This window comes from Rattus rattus, chromosome 11 (genome assembly GCF_011064425.1).
Source record: "Rattus rattus isolate New Zealand chromosome 11, Rrattus_CSIRO_v1, whole genome shotgun sequence".
NCBI lineage: Eukaryota > Metazoa > Chordata > Mammalia > Rodentia > Muridae > Rattus > Rattus rattus.
This window is the reverse complement of record NC_046164.1, coordinates 81,214,289-81,232,755: the sequence shown is the minus strand read 5'-3', so window position 1 is coordinate 81,232,755 and position 18,467 is coordinate 81,214,289. Positions and strand designations below refer to the sequence as shown.

General features: G+C 41.7%; 1 protein-coding gene across 1 annotated transcript in view; it reads left to right on the top strand.

Annotated features, from left to right (window-relative positions):
* The window catches only part of Cobl (cordon-bleu WH2 repeat protein), a 236,064-nt gene that overhangs the window by 181,703 nt on the left and 35,894 nt on the right, over nucleotides 1-18,467 (top strand). The gene's annotated exons all lie outside the window — the stretch shown is intronic.

The window sequence follows — 18,467 nt, the reverse complement described above, 5'->3', positions numbered from 1 at the left end:
TCTTTCGATTCTAGTCTCAGATTTTCAAGAACTAGAAATGTTAACTAATCCAAGTCCTCATCCTAAATAACGAAGTCAGAAGAATAGTCTTGACCAAGCTATGAGATAAGCCCAAATGAAACCTCATTCTCTACCTCAGGCCCATTCCAGAGAAACGAAAGGCTAAATTGCTACCTAGCATCTTTTTCCTTAGGATGTTGTCCTTCCATGTCTCCTCTGAGAGAGCTCCTGAATGTGTCGTTACCTGCTCTTGAAAATGAATGTCCTGCACATGTCGAACTCCCACCACTTCCCAGGGAAACTCTGGTGCCCCACCATTAGCCCCAAAGTGTGACAGCGAATTCTGCATTGCACGTCCTTGTCCAATGGGACTGAAGAGTTGGACCCACTTTTCTTTGTCCTTCAGAGCATCCCCAGCTGTCTCAGTGCTGATGAGAAAGCACCAGTCCTTCTGTGCGGCAACAAAACACGGGAATAAATTAGCCCTGGCCTCCTCTGGGAGCGCTGCACAGTGTTGAGGAGATGCCTGGAGTGGCCACTTCTTGCCACTTCAAAGCCACGACTGGCACTAATTGGAAGCTTCTCATCCACTCTCTACAGGCAGGCTTGGTGCTGGTCAAAAAGTCCGAAACTTAGGCCTGAGCCCTACAACTACACTGACTCTCAGTGTCTGGTGAGAGCACAGGATCCTCAAGCTACAGAGAGTCAGTTGAGCCCTCAAGCATATTTCCATGACTGTGTCTCCTGTCCCTCTCATGGGACAGATAAAAGAGCTGTGGAAGGAGGGAAAGAGGGAGGCCCTTCCAAACATCCAGTCTGGACATGCAGTTGGGGTTACATCCTGGGAAAGCTGATTTGGGAGAAATTACACACCATTGCTAATTGTATAATTCATTTTTCTGAACAACTTCAAAGCATGAGGAGAATAATAGTTTTGGGTTTTTTTTATGAAATGTGGATATGCTAATCCTGCTCACTGTGTGGGACTAATGTCTGATGCAGTTACCCCTCAGTAGTCACAGGAAACTCTGAATATTCTGCCTATGTGAAATGGTGTAGGATTTACATGTAACCTACATATGTAATTTAAATAATCTCTAGATTACTTACACCACTTAATATAATACAAATGGTTGTATTGTTTCAAGGAAATGACAAGAGAACAGTCCATACATGTTTATTAGAGACATAATGCTTTACTTATGGGACTTGTAGATACGTACAGATACCTGTGTGTGTTTTATAGTCATGTATTTCAAGAGAAACTGAATTAAAATAGAGACTGGTTCGTGTGACTGGAGAACAGAAAGCCCTGCCATCGCCAGCTGTAGGCAACAGCCCTCAGAACACCAGAGAGGCGAGTCAGTTTTAGTCTTAAGGGCCCTCAAGCCAGGGGTCCTGCTGTCCAAAGGTGAGCATTTTGTTGTATTTTGACCCTGGGCAGATTGAATGCTGCATTCCGTAAATCCTGACCTCCAGAAGGCATGTATGTCTTTTTCTTGCAATCTGTAATAATTAAAGCGCTACTCTCTCCACAGCAGCCTCAGACGCTCTAGAAATATTTTGCTCCCTTAGACTCATCAGATGACTTATAAACAACTGTCAAGAGTTCACCCCTGACCACACGGATGTCTTTAAACCACACTTAATCTCCAAATATAGATAATGACAAGGTCTTAATATCAAGCGACACAATGCAGTTCTGCTGCACACTGTCAAGAGCTTGGGATTCCCTTCCTCCAAGGGCAACACCCTTGAGACACGTCTCAGTCATTTCCGGGTAGAAAGTTATATAATTAAGTACTGACATAAAACATCATGCAGTGGAGAAGAAGACCAGAAGGAAATGATGTATCTTTTTGTATAGTTTGTATATACCTAGAAACATATTCATATGAAAACAAGAAGACGGCTGTTTTCATCATTTCTGTAACAAGGTTCATGGCACGAACTGGTATGTCTATCATCTAACTTCTTTTTGGCCTTTATTAGGAGCCTAGACTGGTCGTGGTTCATTACTTAGTGCAATAACCCAGTAGTCTGTGTGGAATGGGTCAGGGTAGTTTTCCATTGACCTTAATCATAGAACATTATAATTCTGAGAATTGCCCCAAGGAGCAGCCTGTACTGTGTAGATATTCTTCCCTACTTCTGTTATGAGATGTCGCCCAGTTTCCCTTTGGTAGTCTGGGTTAGTCACCCTCACCGTCACTGTAACCCTTTTCTGACCTACAAGGACACAAAGAGCCCAAAGTGATGGAAGAGTCTTACCTTTCAATTCAATGAAATCATTGTTGTGTCTACTCAGAGAACTCTGGGATGAGGAACTGTGAGAGTCTAGAAAACATAAAGACGAGAGTACAGAAGCAGAAATTTTGTTAGTGGGTAACTCGGGGGTAACCAGAGGTAACGACACTTCAGTTCTACCCTTTGAGTCCAAGCTATTGTAAGAAGAGCACCATTTGTTGGACACTGACTCCCTACATGCCTCAAGTATTGTGCTCAGTTAACATATGGTACCAGCTTTTAGTCAGTGCTCCCTGAGTCTCCAAAAGACCATGGTTCTACCAGCATGTCAAGACACGTGAGAAATGGGTGAATTCTATTTGCCTGAGCCCATCACTGACACAATAGAAAGGGAAAAAAATACCATCTTGAATCCATTGAAAATGAAGTGAGTGAATGAACACAATAGTGGAGTAATGTATCTAATTTTCTTCATACATTATAAAATGTTCTTCTATGTGTTTCCTTAAAAAAAAAACACACACACACAAACCAGAAGTAAAAGCAACCAAATATAATCTGTGATTGTCCTGAGGATGAGTGATCTCATTCCAATGGTTAGTATTTTCCTCAATTTTCCCTGCTAATCTAGAGGGAAAAAGAAAAGGTTATTTTTTAAACCGAAAAGAATCCTAATGAAAGCATACCAGGTAAAATTGGGTGACAGTGCACCAACCTTTCCTTTTAGCAAAGGAAAGTGAGGAATGCCTCAACTCCCGAGGACTGACCTTGAAAATTTAGGGCTGGACCTCAGCATCCACGCAGGTTATTTTGGGGATTGGTAGTTTTGCTGAGGTGAGTGTTTTCTGACCAATAAAGCCAAGTTATTTTGGGCCGCCATAATTGTGCGTTAGACAGGTGGTTTGTGTATGAAACGTTTAATTTACTGGCTGTGTAGTCTGTTGATTTTGGATAGGGCTAGAAACAATTCTATACAAGTTTCCCCAAATGATGGGCTCAGATGCTGATCTTGTCACCGTTACAAGCAGATACACATCACCAAGCCGGCTGGAGTGGCGAGAGGGCTTCGTGGGAAAATCGTGGTGTGACTTTCCATGGTCTGTAGGCTAACCACTCACTGGGGCAGAGAGGACCTTAGATGGTAATTTTGTAGGGTATGTATGTGTTATACAAGAACACATTCTATGCGTGTAAGTATCAGTCGCATACCTTTCTCCACATATTTTATGGTATATTTGCATTTGGGGGGTTTCTGATATTATTTTATGGTAACTTTTACAATGCATTGAAACTTGAAAGAACACCTGTCAGGGTGTTTTTCAATATTAAACATATATGCTTTTATTCATTAGTACAGACCCAGGAAGCAGTTTGAATAAACCATCTTCACAGTTTGTGCTAGTCTGTGTGTCCCTAAGTTTAGGCAGTGTCCGGAAATAAGAAGGGAAAAATAACAGGCAGTTATACTGCCGAGGCTGCAGAGGCAGGCAGGCATGTGAGGGTCGTCCTCAGAGACCCAGGCTTTAACAGCCTCAAGGATCCCTTAATTCCTCCTCTTGCTGCCTGGCCGCATTTATACGCCGCTTTATCACATTATGGCAACATATTTTGAGGGGACGGGTAAAATGGTAAACATGTATCATCTCTGAGGCCAAGAGGTCAGATGTCCAAAACGGAAACCTCTAGTGGTCTGATGGCTGAAAAAGGAAAATCGTAAGTCAAAGTTCCATTCACCTACATTGTGGTAGATAAAAAGAACAGGAAACCATGAGAAAGGATGCAGGGTGGTGATGCTCTCTGTGCTACTAGAGGGCAGAGCCAGTCTCCCTTGTCCCGGGGTGTGATGGGATGCAGACCTGAGGCATCCTGAGCACAGGTGAAGGGACGTCAAGAGATTCTTGAGCTGGAGCAAAAAGAATTAGCCATTTGTTTGGGAGGAACGCCATGGAAAACAAAATTCAGGAAGTCACTTACCTACATCAGGGCCAATCAGGCAAAGGGGTGAGGGAGGATATAATAATCTTGATTGATCTGGAACTTCTCAGCCCCTATACACCTGTCACTCAGGTCGAAAGAGTCCACTGTAAGGCTCTGTTCAGTGTAAGGCATGTGATGTGACCTGAACCCAGTTCAGGAGATTGGGCACCTTGTATTGTACTGAGCGTCTTGAAGGCTCCATGCATTTGATAGTTTTAGAGAGAATAAACTTAAAGAGTCTCCAGTATGAAAATAAGAAGACAGAACAGTTGAAGAAACATGATCTATGGTCAAAGAAAAACAGCCACCACCTTACATTTTAAACGTCTTAGGAACACCAAATGGAAGGTTTTGTGAGACATACGGTGACAGTGTCATCTGTAATCTTTGACCTTCGCTTTCAGTACAGCTGAAAGGGGGTGGAGGTATGAGGAGGACAGGTGACTGGTCCGATGCTAGATGGGGCTCTGGGAATCATGGGAGGCCATGCAGGTCCAGGGATCAGAGCCTCTGAGATGCTCAACACTGCAGTGGCATTGAGGTCACTTGTCATCCTCCCTGAGATCTGGAAGATGACTCATGGTCCTCTGTGTCATTTGCTATGTGCCAAGCAGAAGGTTAGGTTTTGATGTCAAAAGACTCAAATTTTCATCATGAATTTAATAGTGTAGCAGTAGGAGGCCTTCCTCACTAGGTTAGATACTCGAACCCCAGATACAGCTTGTTTTTATAGTTCCTAGACTTGTGGTCTTAGCGGGCAGACAGGGCTGTTTAAGGGGGTACTCAAAGGTTCATAGTGTTTGTAAGAGAGTAGTGTGACTCTTTTTCTATTAGAAAGATATAAATGTTTTATAAATGGCAGTAAATGTCAAAAGGGACCATAAGCATTGTTCAAACCTAGAAGACTCTAGAATAGGGATTTTATTTTTGAAATAAAAGTGAGAATAAAGTCTATCTTTCCCCAATAAACCAGGAGACCTCAAAGCATGTGGTGTGTGTGTGTGTGTGTGTGTGTGTGTGTGTGTGTGTGTGTGTGTGACAGAAAACAGAGGGGAAAGGGACTCAAGAAAAAATAGCAATAAAAATTCAATTGGTAGATTGGTAGGCCTGGTGAGATGACTCAACAAATAAACATGCCCCTGTGTGTGACAACCCAAGTCCGATCGCTAGAACCCATATGATGGATGGAGACAAACACTCCCTCAAACTATCCTCTGACCTGCACAGGGCACACACACACATACACACATACACACATACACCATACACACATACACACGACAGATAGATAGATGATACATGCATAGATAGTAGATGGATGATGAAGATAGATACATAGATGATAGAGTTATAGAAATACAAGATACATATTTGCATAGGTAATATAGATGATAGATACATAGAAAATAGGTAATAGACTGTAGACAGATAATAGATGCATAGATAGATGGTAGATATATAGATACATAGATGCATAGATAGGTGATAGATTAGATTGGAAAGATAGTAGATGATGGATGGATGGACAGATGGATGGACAGACAGACAGATGCTAAAAAAATTACTTGCTGTTTCTCATCTTCCTAAAAACCTAAGGCACAAGGCATGGGGGACTCTGGATCAAAGAGTACTCATTTCCTCAATAAAAAATGCAAAGTGTTAAGGGGCAAGAGAGTTCTAGATTTAATAGCAAATTAAAGAAGGTACTTATTTGTAAAAACCTACTAAGTCTCTACTAGGTAAAGCCTCTAACAACAGTTCAGTATAACATACAAAAATATTCTCTGTTTGGCCAGTTTTTTTTTTTTTTTTTTATTAACTTGAGTATTTCTTATATACATTTAGTGTTATTCCTTTCCGGTTTCAGGCAAACATCCCCCTCCCCCTCCCTTCCTTATGGGTGTTCCCCTCCCAACCCTCCCCCCATTGCTGCCCTCCCCCAACAGTCTAGTTCACTAGGGGTTCAGTCTTAGCAGGACCCAGGGCTTCCCCTTCCACTGGTGCTCTTACTAGGATATTCATTGCAACCCACGAGGTCAAAGTCAGGGTCAGTCCATGTATAGTCTTTGGGTAGTGGCTTAGTCCTGGAAGCTCTGGTTGGTTGGCATTTGTTTGGCCAGTTTTATATTGAACTGAAATCACTAGTAGTAGCCCTTGCAGTGCCTTATGGGCAGCCATGCAGACGTAGGCCCAAATGCTAACCTCAAGCCCTAATGGTGCCGATGACTGTGCAGGGGTGATAGTTTTCATGGCTTGCCTTGTCCACGTGGCCGATGACTCGCCTCCTCTCTGACAGACCCGAGTCACAGTCACTTCCAAATGGAGCCCCTTAGCAACTTGGCAAATGCCAAAGATAATTTTCTGAGGTGTTGATTAAATAAAAGTCACGTGTTTTTATACACTAGCCGACTTGGAGACAGCCGTTTCTATTTTGACAGTGGAAACGAAGGCTTCCTTTTGTTCTTGGCAGCAGCTACTGTCCTCCACTCCCAGTCTTCCTGTTCCATTCAGAGGTGAGGCAGCAGAAGTACTTAGGAAAGACTTGAAGTGTTTTTCTTTAAAAAATTACTTTCAACTACTCTGAAAACCTTGGATATATGTGACTAAAACTTGTTCAACTGAATGTAAAGGATCATTCAGCTTAGAACATTTTAATTGCAAATATTCTGGAGAGGTTCTGATTACATTTTCTCGGTGAAAGAGCCTTGCTTGATTTAATCCTTGCCTAAGTGAGCTTTTGTGATTCTTTTTAATATGCTTGCCACTTTTCTGAGACTGCCAGACTTTCTATCACACATCCCCTCAAGGGTAGGAAAAATAATTTGTTAGTTGGACTTTAAAATGTTTTTACCGATTTAGTTTTTTTCTCTCTATGTATGGGGGTGGCTGTTATACAGCATATGTAAAGGTCAGAGGACAAATCTGAGAGTCAGTTCTCTTTTATTCTGTAGGTCTAGGCAATCAAACTAAGATTTCAGGGCTTCACAGCGTATGTCTTTGCCTGCTGACCTATCTCCCTAGTTCAACGTTTTTTACAATTTGAAAATAAGAATCATGGTATCTTCGCTGGGGGTATCACGTGAATTAAACAGAAGAGAGATACATGCCAGCCACTTGAGTAACACAGAATGTAAAGACGCAGGTCTATGGTGAGGCTGTCAAATGTATCCTTGTGGACCTGACCTCTATCTCATGGTAATTAGTCAAGGCGCAAATACTGTAGATTACTTTTCAAGCTGTAATATTACCATGGTTTTTAAAACAAGGAATCCCATTTGGCTGTATGCTAAAGAAGGCATGAGTCTTGTTGGAGTTTCTCTTGCTGTGATAAACTATCGCGATCAAAAGCAACTCGAGGAGGGAAGCATTTATTTCATCTCACAGCTCAGCCCTGAAATCTGTCAAGGCAGGAATGTGGAGACAGGAACTAAAGCAGGAACTGTAGAAGAATACTGCTTGCTACTAGACCCTCATGACTTGCCCAGCCTGCCTTGTTGGGCGGCACAACCCGCAGTGAGCAGAGTCCTCCCACATCACCCATTAATCAAGAAAATGCAAGGCTCACTTGCATGTAGGCGATCTGAAGGAGCCATTTTCCCAGCTGAGGTTCCTCTTTACAGGAAACTTAGCTTGTGTCTAGGCCAGTTAACAACAACAACAACAACAATCCAACAAGGACAGTGTGTAAAACTAAAATGGAAACTTACTTCGAAGGGGATTGGGTGTAAGCACTGGCGAACGACACCAATATTGTGACTACTGTATTTAGAAGCTCAGTTACCTTTGTCAATGTACTGTTTACTCAAGAAGTCAAGCTGTCTTTCAGTGCAGTGAAATTCTAATTAGTCCAACTCTGTTCCAGCATCTAGGACTGTGGTCCTTAAGGCTTTTGTACCAAAGTAAGGATGTACTGAGATTCACAAATGCCAAGGAAACCAACTTCCTGCCATTACTGCCCTCCTCATGGCAAACATAAAAGGCAGCCAAGAATCACCAGGCCATTTTTATTTTGTCTGTGTTCCTTTTTCCTCTCTCTCTCTCTCTCTCTCTCTCTCTCTCTCTCTCTCTCTCTCTCTCTCTCTCTCTCTCTTCTCTCTCTTCTCTCTCTTCTCTCTCTTCTCTCTCTCTCTCCCTCTCCCTTTCCCTCTCCCTTTCTCCCTCTCTCTTTCCCTCTCCTCCCTCTCTCTCTCTCCCCCCCTCTCTCTCTCAGTACCCTCCCCTCTCTTCCCTCCCCCCTCTGTAAATCTCACTGGGTAGCTCCAGTCACTTAAAACTCACTATGTAGATAAGACTAGTGTACTCATAAAGATTTTCTCACAAGTACCAGACCCATGCCCAGCCAGACCACTTTTTAAATGCATAAAAGGAAGATTGATTAAAGGAATTGACTGTAAAATGTGTGTGTGTGTGTGTGTGTGTGTGTGTAATATATATATTATATATATATATATACTTAAAACTTAAGAAATGGAACAAAATTTTAAAAGACTATTACTTTAGAAAATTTCAATATATTATACTATGAATAAACATAATTAAACCATTGTTAGAACAGACAAATGCATATCAAAACATTCATAAAAATTACATATTCGTCCTTCAAAATATACACATTCAGAGGTAGGCGTGAACTTTTTTAATAGAACACCAGTACTACAGAAACTAACCACAAGTATCAACAGATGAGACCGTAAGAAAGATAAAAGTTTTATTACAGCAAATGGAAAAAGAAAGCAACAGAGCAGGCCAACATGGAACAAAATCTCTACCAGCTACACCTCAGACCGAGGGATAATATCCAGAATTCATAAAGAATTTCAGAAATGAACTACTATGAGAACTGACAATGAATGGGAAAATGAATGGAATAGACAGTTCTGAAAGAGAGAGAGGACGGTGAATCAAATGACCAATGACTATTTATAAAAGTGATCGGGAAAATACAAATTAAAAACTCCTCTGAAATACTACGTCATTCCAGTCAGAGTGACTATCATCAAGTCTGACAGCAAATGTTTGGAGGGGATGTGAAGGGGGGAGACCCTTATTCACTGTTTTGCAGGGAGGGTTGCAAATGAACACAGCTATTGTGTAAATAAGTTTGGCAATTTCTCTAAAACTTAAAATTAGGTCTACCCGTGCAACCCTGCTGTTTCACTCCTGGGCCTGCACCCTGAGAACCCCATGCCCTACAACAGAGACATTGGGGTCCAGGTGTTTTGTGTTTACTGATGCTTTATTTACTGTGGCAAATAATTGAAATCAATCTAACTACCCACCAACTGGGTGGACTGATAATAAAAATTTAGCTCTGAAGAAAAATGGAATCACCAAAATTTCAGGAAAATGTATGGGCTTAGAATGGATACTATTAAGTGAGGGCATATACTCTCCACACGTGCAGAATCTACCCAATAATATATGTATGTGTGTAATCAAATGTATATCTGGGTACTGTATTATAGGCAAAAGAGAGAACAAGAAAGACTAAACATTAGAGGATGGGGAAGGACTAAGTGCAGACAAAAATATGAAGAAATTGTGAAAGAAGATATAAAGCTATTTTTTTCTAGATATAAACATGTAGATTTTTTTTCTTCTTGGTGGTAGATAAATCCATGAAAATATATTTGATAGTAACAGTATAAAATCCCAAGTGAAGCTCACGTCTTCCATTTTGCAGTTACTCTAACTGCACAGAACTTTGTTTAGTTGAATAGTATTTATTTGGATTTGGTCTTATTATTTTTGGTGTGTGAATATTTTTGCAAATTTTTTATAGTATAGTTTAAAATAAATTTTGAGAGCATTCATAGAAATTAAGTCTCCATGTTTCAAAACACACACATTTAGAAACTTTTGGTCAGGGTTTTGATATCCACATGTAGAAAGAAAAATCCTACAATTTTCTCCAGGGAGACTATATAGTCTGTATGCCGTGTTAGCATACAGATTTCCACATACTGAGTAAAGTACTAGAAAAGAGAGGAGCCTGGGTGTGACCTCCAGGAAGGAAGATTTGTCTCTAAATCACAACTGTGATTGCTCCGTATTCAAGATCAGAGTAAGGAGGCAATGGACCTACTATCTGACAAAAGAACCCTTCCAACATATTCTCCGGGTTTCCTTGAGCTTATCCTAAATTAGATTATACTCATGTGTGATACAAACAAATGCCCTTAGAAAAGGTAAGGCATGAGTAGTGTAACCATAACTATGCTTTGAAAATAAAGGTTTCTACAATTGAAACGGGTATCTTTAGGAAAATGTAAACATCTATTAGATAGTTATATATCTTGAATGATGTAATCAAAGTGTGTGTGTGTGTGTGTGTGTGTGTGTGTGTGTGTGTGTTTAGCTGATATAACTTGAAATTCTAAGAGTTAAGTCTTTACTGTGTGCATGTTGGCTCCATGAACTGAAACTTTCTGGGGGTTACGCTTCATTCCAACCAGTGGAAAAGCCGTATGCCAGTTAACATGGCTAGCACTAATCTAAAACTTACTTTTCCAATCCATTTGTCAAAGATGAATGAGACTAGATTCTTGAATAGCTCTGACAGAGAGGTCATGAGAAGATTTTGCTACAACCAGTTCCAAACACGTATCCATAATCAGATGTGTCGTTATGCTCAAGCTTTTCACATTAGCCATCTTTTGTCCTATCTTCTACCTTTTGTTGCTATGGTTGGTTAGGCATAATGGACTCACCCAGAAAATAAAGAATAGACTGCCCATGAGATAGTGGGATGATGGAGAGATAGAGAAGGAGGGAAGGAGGGAAGGAGGGAGGGAAGGAGGGAGGGAGGAAAGGAGGAGAGTCAGGAAGACTGGACAGACAGAAGCAGAAGATGTTCTTTATGTATATTTCTAATGAAAGGGTAATAGCAGTGAGAATGTAATTCTGTCTTACACTGAAGTAAGTTTGCATTTCCTCAAGCTGAGACTCTAATAGGTACATTAGAGGTTCTAGAACTAGACACAGTTCATGTGCCGAAGGGCTAAGGATAGGTCGATACAAAGAATAAACTATTTGACTCTTAGGATAAACAGCTGTATTTTGGGGTCCATCGGTGCTTTCCAAGTCTCCATCATCTTTTCATTTTAAACATGACCATGGTCTATGTTGAGTTTCCTGATACAGACCATGGATGGGATGGTCTTCAGAGGCCTGGGTGCCTGGATGAATTGACAGTGGCTTTCAGATGAGACACTAAACAGTTCCTACCAAGCTAAACAGGATAATAATAATTCTGAAGAGCAGCAAGTGAACTTCATTTCATGAGCGTGTGAGGATTGGTGAGAGAACACAGCGTTGGCAGAGACTAGTGAGAGCAGTTTCTATGAAACACTGATGACAGAGCCTCTCTCAAAGATCAATCCTAAACTCAGCCCCCTGTACCGACCACTGAGAATTTGCATATATGTGCATACGCAGTCATGTATGTCACATGAGATACTAGAACCCTAGCCACTCAGCAGGACTGAACATTTCCCAAGCTGCATGTGGGAAATTAGCCCACCTGCCATCAGACTGTTCATCTCTACCTTCCAAAAAGTTTTCCCCACCCTGGTTCAGAAGTCAGCTTCCTGACACCCCTATTGAGAACGAATGTTCAATTTACCACCATCCCTGAACATTCCCTACACACTTCATCCCCTGCAGAGCTTCAACTGCCATACTGAGCCACTCTGTGTGTGTCTTTAACCAATTATGTGTTTCCCTGGGAGGTCTCCGTCTCTTCCAAGGGAGCCCCTTCTGGGTTTCCTGTACCTTTTCTACAACGTATGTGAACAGCAGCACCATTCTGTGTCTCCTTCACAAGTCCAGGCTTTGCAAAGACTCCTCTTCTCCTGTATAAAAACAGACACTCTCCTTTAGCCCTGGGAGCCTCACTAGGCTGCAGTGCACAAGCCTCTCTGTCAGGACCTAACTGAACCAGTGGAGAAACTGACGTGGTTAAGCAGATGTATAACACTAACGACAATGAAGGCTTCCGAATATCAGGTACTTTCCGGTTTTTCTCTCCAACCAAATTGATAAAGGACCTGACTATGCTGCCCAATTATAGATCATTAAGCATAATTTTTGTGACAGGTCAATTATTTTTGGCATATAACAGAAGAAGAGCTCTTGAAAAATTGAATGGAATGATGTAGCCGTAAGAAAACTCCTTTATCTCACCTCTGCCTGTGCGAACAAAGGTTCGTTTGGTGCTTGTGTCTGATGAAAATGAAAGTTATGAATTCAATTCATGCTGAACCCTGCCTCGTTTTAGCAAGAAGGGTTCCAGACATTTCCAGGCAACCAGTGGGGGAGAAAAAGCCTCATTTGATTCATTATAAGACTCATTAGCAGTATTTTACCATTTTGTTTAGTAAATGTCAACATTTTTAGTGTGTTTGTGTAGCAGAGCGTGTAGCCCAGTGGTAGAATGCTTGTCTAAAATACACAAAATCCTGAAGTTGATGCCTAAGATCACAGGGAAAAAGGAAATATTTATGCTTTTTTCCTTGACTACTAATCACTGTGGCAATGACTCAGCACACAAAAGATTTTAATAGGATTACCGTACAGTGAAAAGGAGTAGAAAATTTATCTTTCACTTATGAACATACTTCATACAAAAGTGTTTAAAATATATCTCAAACAAAAAGTATATTCAATTAAGATCAGACTTTATTAGGCTATGGAATGAAAATTAATTCAAGGATGAAGAGACGTGGTCTAAAACCCTGCCTGTTAGAGGAGGAATTTTTATTCATTTTTCTATGGAGGGTGCTGGTCATGGAAATACAGTGAGTGGCATTTTGAGCTTTCAGATTGTAATCTTTTAATTAATGAAGCGTTTATATGAACTAATATGAAAGCATTAATGTTTGTAATACAGTAAAACTGTTAAAACCTGTTGTAATCACTTGAATTCATGATGGTGATTTTTGGGAGTTGCTTTAAAAAGGAAAGAAGAGCGTGGTGGTTTAGAGTTACTTAGAAAATACAGAAAAACATAGGAAAATACATCACGTGACTTCGCACCACTAGATTAGAGGTCTTTACCTTGTTTTCCCCTTGTTCCTAGTACATATAACATAGGGAACTAAGACAGCTGAGATGAAAGGTGAATAACAACTGTTGGCCCTGGATAGTGTATGGAACCCCCAAGGCTCAGTGTGGGACATAGAAATATTTCGTCCTTTTCATTTAGGTCCTATAAATTTAACTCTTGAGGACTCCTCTTTCTTAATGAATAGCCAAAAAATATTTAAGAATTTTAACTTATATTAGTTGATCAAAACAACAATGGGAAAATGAATTCATTGTAAGTATAGCTTCTCCATGGCTGATAGGATTTCGCCTTGAGGAACATAAGGACATTTGAAGTTCAGAAGTGGAAATGGGTTTACTACATGTGACCTACAAGCATTCTAGCTTGTCCAACACCATATGCTGTTGAGTATCAGTGATTTTCTTCCTTAGCCTACAGTTCGCGTACTGTGCAACATCATAAGAGGGCCTTGGACCCCAACAGGGACCCCCAACAGTGATCTGTATTCAAAATGTCATTTTAAATGCATGCTTTACACTGCACAAGATTTGAATTTTTTAAGTTGAATCATCATAGATCAGGGATTGTCTACTTGAAGAGGTTGATGTTTAGGGCTTGATATTTTTCCCCTGTTGATGTCGTGAGAGATGTGTATAAATGAATGACAACACTGAGAGTAATTGTCTAGTTTTGAGCTGCCAGTTAGTAACCCATAGCATTAAATCCTTATACTTGAACTATAAATATTACCAAAGTCCCTGGGTGAATTCTGTCTTTAAGCAAACAGAGGAAGGATTAGGTTCAATGGTTGCTCATCTGGAAGAGAACTTAATTACGAATTTATATTAGCGACTCCCACTAAATACAAAATGTGTTTTCTCATTTCCAAATACTTTGCATTTGAGTTCAAAAAAGGTTCTTCACATCTTCATAGAAAAGACTTTCTTAAGGTCTCTCTCTCTCTCTCTCTCTCTCTCTCTCTCTCACACACACACACACACACACACACACACACACACACACACACACACACACAGAGGTAGAATGATGCTATCCACTCTTAAGGTACAGCACTAGTTATTGGAAAACAATAAACAAGCCTTTGCCATGTTTTAGTTTGAGATTTCAAAGAGCATTCTGAGTCTACCAGATTCTAGAGATTATAAGGACCATATTGTACTTATCTTACAGAATGGCAAGAGGAGTGTCCAGAATTCAGAGTAGAACTTGGTCTGGAGTGTGTGCTTCAGACTCTGAATTCAGTGCTCTTGGAATTCAGGTGTGAAGGCTGGAAGCTACATTTAGAAGGGTAGAACACAGATGGCCACACAGCACAACTCCAGCTTCTCCGTTTCTTCTTAGAACTGGCAGGGAAGAGGCACCTTTCATCATTATCTCCTTAAGAAATTGTAAAAGAAAATGTTAAGGTTCAGGCGGTTACCCTTTGAAGCTAGCCAGAAGAAAAGGCTCATGGCATAGGAGTCAAACAAAATTGGCTCAAATGATCAGAAATTACCTGACAAATGATGCCAATTGAGATTGGCCTTAGAGAGGCATTTGTACCTCGCCGAAAATATGCACTGCTTTGCTTCTCAAGGGGGGGATCCAGGAAAATGTTCATGTAGCCCTAAGAGCACTCTACAAAGCCTCTGCAGATGTGGGCCTTCCTTCACTAGAGCCCTGCCTGTTACCACTGACCTACCCAGGCCTGGCACCCATATCCATCTGAACAGTTACCATTTTAATTACCATGTGACTTCCCCTGGGAGACTCAGATAAAGTCTCAAAAGGTTCTTCTCACATGCATCTGGTTGGCTCTGTCTGTCCACCCCCAGGCATAGATGGTATGACATCACTATATCCTAGCTTCTGCCTGCAAGAACATCACCCACGGGAAATGGAAGGTCTGTCTAGGCAAGAGAGGAACTTTGGCCTTAGCACTCAACATGACGTCTTCTTAAAGGGCTTAACATGCAGGTCCTGAATAGAGATACATTTGACCTTTCCCTAGCTGGCGAGAAAAATGGTGGAGGTAAGATGGACTCCCTCTTCCATAAGTGATACCTCTGAATCCAAAGGATCCTAGAGCCAGAGCAACCTCTGTGTCCTAAACAGTCACACTTCCTGTAGGGCCAGCTGAGAGATGACTTCAGAGCAGTAGTAACTAATGCAGAGATGAGTGAGACTATGCACAGCACTGGATATTTATGTCACCTCCCATCTGCAAAGCCCTTCTCACTCCAGTCTCCCTCACTTGGCCTGTAGAAAGTTCATGACGGTTGTCACTCATTGTGCGCCTGTCCCCACATAAACTGAGTTGGGCTTGAAAACTATGTTCCCGGGTCCCAGTCATGAAATCTGCACTATCCTAGCAGCCACCTGGAAATAGAGATCCTGTAGTGACAGTACAGCACTGTGGGGAGCCAATAAACAAGTCGGCTAGAATTTGAATCCCAAACTTTTGCCCTTTATTCTTCACTGTTTCCAGATGTTTTTATTCAGCATAGACAACGAATTATCAAGTTTATTTGAACTGTGATCTAGCTACTACTGTTCTATGACTGTGAAGAGACACCATGACCAAGGCAGCTTATGAAAAGAAAGCATTTAATTCCAGGGTGGCTCACGGTTTCAGAGGATTAGTCCATTTGCGTCTTGGCAGGGAGCATAGCAGCACTGAGGCAGATATGGAACTAGAGCAACGGGTTGGGGTTGAGAACGTGTATCTGACCCACAGGTTGCAGGTAAAAGGACGGTGAGCCTAATGTAGGCTCTTGAAACCTCAAAGCTCACCCCCAGTGACACATCTCCTCCAACAAGGCCATACCACACCACTTGAGCCTGTCTTGCATGCAGCCTACCAACTGGGACCGAAACATTCAAATAAATGAGCCTATGGGGGCCACTCACACTCAAACCATAACAACCTGTTTATTTAGTGATGGTGGCCAAAGGCAAGGCAAGAGCTGCTCCGAAAACTAGTCCTTCCACACCCATAAAAATAATCCCAATTCCACACAGTGGGCCACAAGCAAAGAGGAGAAACATGAAGGCTGAGAGGAAGAGGTTCGCCACCAGCAGTGGGAAGGGCCCCAAAGAGGGTGATGCTCAGGACAAACGGTCAAAACGCACGTCTGAAACTGCTCCATAGCAAAAGCAGTTTTCAAATCACAGTATGGGTGGGGACTGGGGAAATAGTTCAGTTAGTAGTAAAATGTTTCCTGCACAAGCCTAAGGACATAAGTATGATTCCTAGAGCCAAAAAGGGCAACAAGAAGGCCAAGGGAAGGGAGAGGTGAACGGCAGGTAGGAGACCCTGCCCGTGGAGTCTGGTGATGTGGCTTCAAGGGATCAGAATCCTGAGCGGGGATTGATAGCTGGAGTGGGTGGCCTAGGAACTGGTTCAAAGGCTGTGCGGAGAGAAGAGAACAGCTTCAAAGCTTTTCACCAAACGGCGGACAGGAATGTCATGTAGGTTGTGTAAGTTCGTGTGCATTGATTATTTTTCTCATGCCTGTGGTAAAATTCCTGAGAGGGGGGAACATAAAGGAGGCTCACAGTTCTACGGTGTAGCCATTGTGGTAGGGAAGGCGCGGCAGCAGGGACATGAGGTATCCGGTTGCCTAGCATCAGAACTCAGAAAACAGAAGGGAGTGTTGCTGTTCCGCTTGCTATCTTATCATCTAATCCATCACTGTGGCTCACCCAGTGATGTCACCCACACATAAGCGGGGTTGGGGGGGGGTGTCTCCCGGCCTCAGTTACTTCAGTTAACCAGAATTAGAAATCCCTTCATAGACAGGCCCTGATCCCGATCCCTCATAGATCCTGTCAGGTTGACAATAGCTATTACCACACACAGGCAGTGCCTCTTCTACAGTCCTTCTGTCCAGTTTTGCAGCTGGGCATGATGGTGCAAACCTGTAATTCCAAGCAATGAAGGAGCTGAGGCAGGAGGATGCTGATCCCCCAGGACAGCCTAAAGAAAGAATCCGGAAAGACATTCTTGTTATGAAATGTAATGCATTGCCTTCTGCATTTGTGCCTTTCCCAACCCCCACCCCCCTGTATTTCTACATTTGCTTTGAGCTCTTTTTTTTTTCTTTTTGGGAAATTTGTATTCTTATAAACTGTTCACTTTTAATGGTTGTCTTTTGTTCAAGACCTCACATAAAGCAGCACATGGAGGGATTTCCCTTTGGTATGTTAATTCTATGCCATCAGTTGCTATTAGGATATAATGTTTAGAGATCTGGGGTATGGTCCACAGGAATGCACAGTAATATCATTGGAGTGTACACTCTCACATATGTGTGATCACATAGCAAGCCTAGGGGCGTTTACAGGAAGGAGAGCAAGTTTGGAACACAGTACATGGTTCTAGTCTCAGATCTTAGGGTCAGAAAACTCCATGTCTACTGACTCAACTGCAGCTCCTGAGTTCCAGTAGCCTAAAGTGGTGGGCAGATATCCCGGGAGTTACAGCTCTACACACACACCTTTCTGACACTCTGAAAGAGAAGAGAGTGACCTCTCACGATCGATACTTAACATGTCTCCAGTTAGCAAGATGGCTGGAGGGTTCCCTGTCAGGTCTCAATAGAGAGGAACTCTACATTCAGCAGGAAGTCACATATACAGCTCAGCTCATTAACTCCTTGTGTGCCTCTGTTTAACGCTCAAAGACATCAACCACTGATTCTTGGGTTGTGAGACTTTTTCATTTTACCTTCCCTTCCAGGCTCATCTCTTACACAAAAACTCATGTTGTCTCAAGTATTAACATAAGACAGGTCGGAATGTTGAGGAAGAATGTCGTTAACACAGAGACATTTACAACATTATTCTGTAAGGTTGCTGGTCAGCAGGTCCCATACAGAATGCTCTGTTTCTGCCCATTCCTCATGTTTTTGTTTGCCTGTTTAAGAGAGTCATCCTTATTATTCCTGTGTTTGAAATCATAATTCATTTCTCCCTTCCCTCCCTCCAAACCCTTTTATATACCCTTCCTTGCTCTTTTTAAAACTTCATGGACCCATTTCTCATTACTTGTTGTTATATACATAATGTATGTGTATATGTAAATAGGTATGAAGTCATTTTAAGTCAGAAGTCAGACCACAAAAAAATTGTCTTCATCAACACTAGTTTGAATATTTATTCCCCACAGTTGCCTAGAGGGTGCATGTTTAAAGGG